The sequence below is a fragment of the Haliaeetus leucocephalus genome, unplaced genomic scaffold (assembly GCF_000737465.1).
Source record: "Haliaeetus leucocephalus isolate CR32 unplaced genomic scaffold, Haliaeetus_leucocephalus-4.0 Scaffold384, whole genome shotgun sequence".
NCBI classification, from domain to species: Eukaryota; Metazoa; Chordata; class Aves; order Accipitriformes; family Accipitridae; genus Haliaeetus; species Haliaeetus leucocephalus.
In genome coordinates this window covers 7206866-7214717 of record NW_010972820.1, presented here as the reverse complement: position 1 = coordinate 7214717, position 7852 = coordinate 7206866, and positions in this window count along the sequence as shown.

Genomic DNA, 7852 nt, shown 5'->3' with positions numbered 1-7852 from the left:
CCCGGGGGGCGGTAACCCCGCATTTTCCACCGGGCGGCGGCGGCCCGCCCCTGGCTGCGGGGGGCCGAGGCGGCCTCATGGCCCCGGCCGGGGCGGCGTGAGAATGACTCCGCGGCCTAATGGTGCCGGCGCTCTCCTCCGGCGCTCAATTAGTATTTAATGTTTAATGAATGCTAAACTAGTCCTCTTCTAATTAACGCTTAATTACTCCTATGAAGAGGAACAGCTTCAACAGGAAGGACCACGCAAGTCTCACTTCGGCGCTTCAGAGGGCCGGGCGCGGGGGCGGGACAGACACCAGGTCAACCCGCCTGCGGCTGGCCCGGCCTGGCCCGCAGCGCGTCTGGCCCTCTGGCTACTGAAGAAAATAAGTGCGGTCTCTTCCTCCTCCGGGTGGAAAAGGGTTAAGTTCGTTATTTTTTGCTTCAGCAACAGGCTAACTTTTGGCCTCTGCTCTGAAGCTCCCCCTAAGAGGAGTTGTGAAACGTGGTGTCGGCTCCAGGAGAGCCCCCGAGAGCCCGCTCGCTTACTGCCAGTGAAACTGTGCGGCAGCGAGGCTTGCCCAAACACATGGAAAATACAGAAAACCTAGACTGGGGAATACGTAGAGTTAGCTTTATCATACTGCAACCAAACACAAATCCATGGGAACCCTTGGCTTTGTCTACCTTTCTTACGTGTGTTGCTTATGCAACTGTACCACCGACGACGTCCTGTGTCCACACGCACAGCGATCCTCCCTCACGGCTTTCAAATAGGCAAGTCTATGATCATGACCTTGGGCTTAAGTTTTTGGGTTGTTGGGGGTTTGTGTTTGGGTTGGTTTTTTTCTTTACAGATAGAGAAATAATCTGCAAATGAGAAAATTTGATGTGTTTTTCCTCCCTTTGCCAACTTTCAACCAGTAGAAAAAAAACATTTAAATAAAGAGCAACATTTAGGGCTGCATTGAGTTCATACAGCTCAGACAGTTGAAGTGCTTTGGTGATAATAAAAACAACTATACGTTTCCCTATCAGATGCAAAAATCATGAGTAATGCAGCCCAATTAGTATCTAATTTCTTGATTCTACGTATGTATTGCCAGTACTAACTAATTATAGGGAAGGGATAAGGAGACAGTAATGAACATTACTAGGTACAAAAAAGCAAAAATACAAAATTTTCAGGAACACTTAAAGCAAGCCAGTAAGGAATGAGTGACACTAATTTCTCTGAAAATTCCTAAGAACTACCAAGTATGAGGAGGATGCCTATATTGTTCATATTAAAAACTGGTGAAACTCCAAAATAGGGGAAATTTAACTTCATTATGATGTCAATCTGCATATTAACATTTGGATGTAAAATAGCTGTCAGTCCTCTAAATTAGTTGGGATTACATTATCAACCTGACAGTCATTATTACACTTGCAGTCAAGCTTTGGGTTTGCAAGATTACGCTTGGAAAAAATTAGCTATTTGAACTGTGGATCTGGATTTCTCTCCTCCCAGCAGCTGATTTTCATAAAGTCCATGGGAACTTAATTATCTTTGAGACGTCTCCCCCTTTCAAATGTAGTTTAAACTGTCCAACAAGTTCAAAAGGTGTTGGATGGAAGGGAGGAGGGACAGCCAGCCAGTCCAGTCACATAAGCCTAGTTTCCTCAGGGAACGAGGCTAAAGATTTTTTCTTGATCTTGAAATAGCTGCCCTATGTAAACTGTTTTGAAGTAATTTCTTCATACAAAGTACCTTAATTATATACAGCTCTTTCAAAACACATAAAAGGCCAGGTACTTGCCCTGAAGAGCTTGTATTTTTAACTCAGATAAATGTAGGTGAGCGAGTATTGCCAGTGCAAGAGGGCACAGAGACGGAGCTTCTCAAGAGGCTCTAAAGCGGGGCCCAGCCTGACAGAGCACAGCACAGGAATGCTTGATTTCCAGAGCACAGCACTGAAATGTTTGATTTTCAGAAGGCAAGAAGTATCCTTGCTCTACACATCAGGCTTCTTCAACGTGCTTCTGCTCAAGCATTCTTACCCTTGAGACATTAGCCGTTTCAGAAATCCCTGATCAAAGGCGTTGGCAACTAAAAAAAACCAGAGGACTTGCCTATCCATTCCTCGGACAGCATGGAGGAAGCCGTTTCAAGTACACTGCGTGAATCTTTAAAGCGGTGTCTAATCTGAAAGCAAAACGCCACCTTCTTAACCAAGAAATGTAAATCTTGTTTGTATTTATATTCATACCTGTTTATGTTAGCATTAAAATATTTCCTCTGTTTTTGGCTGGGGTTTTTTCTCATTAGGTAACGTAAGCTGCCACAGCCAAACCCCTAATTTAACAATGTAATTAAACATGTGCTTTGCTGGTCTCCAGTGGAGAGAAAGCATAAGCAACTGTGATTTGTTGAATCAGAACTTCAGGCTGTGTCTCAAGGGATCAATTGGATGTTATTTTCTTAGATTAGTTCATCTGAGTCAGTTGAACATGACTGAAAACACTTCTTAGAGCGCACATTATAGAAAAAAGCAGTATTTTTACTAGTCATTAGCAACTTTGTGGTAACTAATAGGTGGTAATATGTAGTGTGGACGGTTCTGTAATTTAAACATTTATTTGCTAGCATATATTCACCTTCAGAGGGGAAAAAAGCAACAAACAATATTTAGTGAAGAGTAAGATTGAGCTTTATCATTCACTAGAAGGTCATAAAGAATTGGATTTCAAGTAACATGGAGACCTCTGAGACCCTTCTACCTTGAACAATTCTTATAACGTAGGACCCTTCTAAGGTCACTCTGGAACACCAGTAACTTTGGGCATCTTTAAATCACAGTATTGTAATACTCACAGCCATGAGAAACAGAAAGCCTCGGAGTTCTAGCAGTCATGTGATATCCCAAAAAGTGCATTAGCCAAAAACATTTAAATAAATAAACTACTACTCTTCAGGCTCTAGCATTCTGCAGCGACTGAGACTCAAATATTCAGCACTAGCAGTGCCAGGCTTTGTTAAGCTGAAAATTCATCTGGAGTATTGCTGGCACAATGTGCTGTAAAATTATTAGTAGGAAAACTAGAAGGAAGGATGTACAAATCAAAGCTAAGAGACGACAGTCTGAGAAGCACAAGACCCACTCAAGTCCCTGTTTCAAGTCCTAGAGAGAGAAGATTTCATACTGCTTCTCCTACAGGTGAGTGCCCTAACTACTGGCAGAGAGAGGGGGGGGGGGGGGTGTAGAGCGAAATAAAGGCTTGCTGCTTTTGCTTCTGTTTTTATTTAAAAAGCATGGGAAAAAATTATACAAAGCATTTGACCTGAAACAGGGTTTTTTGTGATTCACTGAGGGAAAAAAAAGCAATTATATTTCAAGTTAACCTAAATAATTTCTAAACTTAACCAGTTACCTTGCCATCAGTCAACTAGATTTGAATTACTTCAATTCACTATAATAATTTTTCCTTGTTTATGCTGACCCTTCACAAAGCCACAAAAGAGGGGTTACTATTATGAAAAATACGACCGATGTTACATTAACCCACACACTGCCGCCTTCGGAATACCAAGAGTTTGGCATATGCACATTAAACTTTTTTAGCATTTCTTTTAAATATCTCAGATTCCAGGTTGACAGTGTCCTCTTCAGAGGCAGAGAAAGAAATACACTTTAACAGGTCCACTCAAGCACGGAATTTACTCCCTGGTTCTCCCAGCCCTTTGCCTGCTACACTTACAGAGGATATAAACAGCAAAGGCTGGATTTTAAAAAAACTCAGCTTTACCTGAGCTCTGTATAAAGGGAATGTAGCTTTCTAGATTGGGGAATTTACCTGAATAACCAAGGAGCAATAAATGTAAGACTGTTGAGCCGAGTGAAGTGAAACAATCATAAGTTTTCTTAATAGTCATATTTTTCCACACACTGTCTGTATTTTCTATTTTCTACTAAGAATATTTTAGCAAAGCAGTTCATGTCTTCAAGAGAACAGGACCTGTCTGCTTCCAATTTATTTTTTCACTGTAAAACTAAATTTTTATTCAAATGTACACCGAAAATTGACCATTTTGCAACAGCATATAGACTAATGAGAATACTGAGCCTGCATGTTTAACTGAATTTTTGAAAAGAAATAATCAGTTCAAGAAGCACAGATATAAGTGTAAATCACAGATATAAGTGTAAATCCCATTATTTCTTAGGTGCCAAACACAGAGATTTAGATATTGGATGTATCAAAAAACCCCAGCAAAACTGAAAGAAGCAAATCATGCAAAATCAAATAAGTAGAAATCTTTCAAAAAAGCTCAGGAAAGACAAAGAAGCATAAATAAAAATTGAACAGATCCTTACATGAGTATTTAGGAAAGGAGGTTGATAAAAAAGAACAGGCATGTCAGAAAAGGCATGCCTGCTCCCATCTCTTCTTCCCCAGAGCTAGTTATTTCCATATACTAAATCTTTACCCCCTCCCCTTCTGTCAACAGCAGCATCTGTCCGTTAAAGAGACGCTCTATAAAACTAATGGAGATCTGTTGATTTTATCATTTTAAAATATTAATCGTGTATTAACCCAAAGATTTCTGGTGGGGTTTAAAGAGGGAAAAAAAAAAGATACTAATGTTTGCCTTACCATGATGATGATAATTCTTTTTGCTGTTTACAGAAGAATAAACAAACTATGGTGTGTGAGATGCAGTCCTGTGTGTCATTAACCAAACCCTTTTTCTTAGCAATCCTCCCACGCTTTAACCCCTTCTTTCTTCTGGCAGCACTCAGTTAAAAACAAGCAAAAAAGGAAGTAGTATCTGACTTGAGCCTTTCCAACTGATAAGTCATTTGGCACACAAATTATAACTATGAAAGGGACTCAATTAGAGGATAGGAGAAAGGGCTGCAGAAGGGTGGCAGCAAGTCCTTCAGTAAGCACCTCTACAGAAGCAGAGAACCTGTTGCAAAGAACTCTGAAGTTAGTGTTGGGCAAATGCCTTACGTGCATTAATTAACATGCAATACTAGAACGCAGATATGCAACAGTAGGAAAAAATACACCACACACGTTGGTTCTCACAAACTTGATTACTGTTTTCTGATCCACGTTTAAGATGGCTAAAGAAAAAAAAAATCCTCGTGCCTTTATTCAGCAAGAGATTGATTTATGCAGGCATCCTTGGTTCTTTGGCTTCCTGAGTTGGTATATTAAATCTGTATTTTTCTAGCAAGTCGTGGAAAAATGATACTAAAAAGCAATTTGAAAAAGCAGAACACAAGCAGCACCAAAAGTAGGAACAGGGATCGTTCAACACTGAAGAACTGAGAGAATATTTAAACTCTCCTGAACTTGGAAGACTTCCAGAAATAAAATTGTATGCAAAAAATAGCATTAACATATATTATTGTACTTGTAACTCTTTGTGTTTCAGTGTAAGAGAAAGTGAGAAAGTTTGATATGAGTTAGCCTCACATCTTTGCCTTTGGGATTTCGAGTCTTGCTGGGTCAGAGCTGTATCACTAGGTAATCTACTCAGTGTAAAGATTCAGCGAGACATCACCTGTTTTGAAGCAAAGAGCAAAAATAAACATATATTATCTGTGTTTTGTTCTAAGAGACAGGAACTTGAAAGTACTGTTTGTGTTGAGCAATAGAGGATAAATGACAAAACCATTTTGGAGGGAAATAGAGGGGCTTGGAAGTCTTTTAGATCTACCTAACCAGAAGCCACAACTAATAAATATAACACCTTTCCTTTTTCCAATTCCGAACGCAATTCAGAATGATAAAGAATCTGTTACATAAGTGGGTTTGCATTTACTAGGTCTCTTTCTTCTAGGTTTGTAGGTCTCTTCTGTTTTGTGAGAGTGTACAGTGTCCTGTCACTAACTCTAAATGGTGTATATTGGAAGTATAGATTTAACATAAGTTGTCTAATTGAGGTCTATAGCTCACTGTAACACTTCCCAATTCCTTTTAGTTCAAGTATTTATGTATAATTACTGGAGATAAGAAATAGGACTCTTTTGCTGCACATCTAAAGGTGTCTGTATGACAGACTAAGCTATGAATCTCTGGAAATCAGCTCTTTCTTAGGCACCATCAATCGTGATCTCTTCCCCTTGCTTTCACGCAAAACTGTTGCTGTCAATAGGAGCTCCACAGTCTTCAAAGTATATGACATTTGAAAAAGTCTTGCAGCATTTCAGAGCACATACAAGAATTTCATAAAAGCATCAGTAAATTCCCAGAGCAACCCAAAATCAGGTACTATGACAAAGACTGATAGTTTTCACTAATACTACCGAGCTTACAGTCAAACACAAACTGCTGGTTAGGTCAGCTAAAAATGCACAAGTGACAACTCATTGTGTTTTCCATTCTGCATTGCTCTCATCTAAGAAAAAACATTTTAAGTAGCAATCTGGATTTACTTCTTTGCTAAGCACTTAGATACAGTAAAACTGATATATATTCCCAGAAGAGAAATTATGCATACTGAAAACACCTTTGAAATCAGACTGTGGAAATTGTACTAAAACTGTCAGACTCATTGTAATCCTTGGATCTCATTCCAGATACTGTAATCCGTCTCCTCAAGACTATTTATACATTTTTACATTAAATGATTGTGGGACAAAGAGGAAATAATCCTAAGGAGCCACATATATTATTAGTCTTTGCCAAACACGGCACTGATGTGGCTACTCTGTGCTGGCTAACTGAGCTGGCTCCTCCTGGGCTAGCTTGGGCATCTCTACATGATTCTGCATGTAGCTCAAGAGCAAGGCAGGATTTCCAATACGCTCCTGTGCCCAGTCTTTCTTGTTAGCTAGCTGTAAGTGCTCAGCAGATGAAGGATGTAGATTGCCTCACTCTCTGCTTGCACTAGGTAGGAAACCTAGGTCCTTACCTGCAGTTTTAATTCAGTCTAGGGAAAATATGCCTAGGAGTTAGTTTAACTAACTAAAGCACCTAAGTGTTTTAGTCCTTCAGCAGCTCTAGTTCTAGATACCTAAAAGTAACTTGTTAATGTAATTTGAAATTTAGAAAACTAGGATTCTTTCCATTGGGTAAAGCAGATAGTCTGAAACTATAAATGGAAAAACTAAAAGCCTTTTGCTGGCAACACGAGGACTTTCCCCAGATCAGGCACAGTAGAAGATAGGCTGTCACAGGCATACAGGGCAAGAGGCAGAAAGCCATCCTTCTGAGCACTGTGTTGTTAATGTGAGACTGTAAAACTGCAAAAGAATAAAGACAGTAAACAAGCTGCAAATTGGACTGCTAATCTGACCAAAGCCGAATTTCATAAACAACAAAGTGAACTGCATGTTTGACATGCTTGCTTTTGGAAGTTGATGTGATGGTCCTGAAACAGGAAAAAATTACTGTATGTTTATGACTCTGAAAACCACTTAGTAGGATGAAAAATGACAATATTTAATCAAAGTGTATTTAAATATGAAATTAATAGAATCTCTCTTCTCCACAGAAATTCTCATTAAACAGATGAAAATCACGCAATGTAACTTCTATTACACATTATGCCAAGGTACCATTTGGTACCTTTAAACAAACAGAACCTTTCAACTGAAATGTGTCTCAAGTCAACCCCCCAACATGAAGGCAGCCAACATATCAGCTGCTTTGGAAAATTTGGGCTTGATAGTCCAAAGAGCTTCAAAGAGCCCTTCTGTAAAATGTATAATGAAGTGTTTATACCCCTTGATAACTTCTTTGATGTACAGATTTTTCATCATGTACAGATGAAGAGTATTAAGCACAAGGAACTATTATTACTAAAATACCTTATCCTGACTTTATAAAAATGGCTGGACATCTCATTTTACATTTGAATTACAATGTTATAA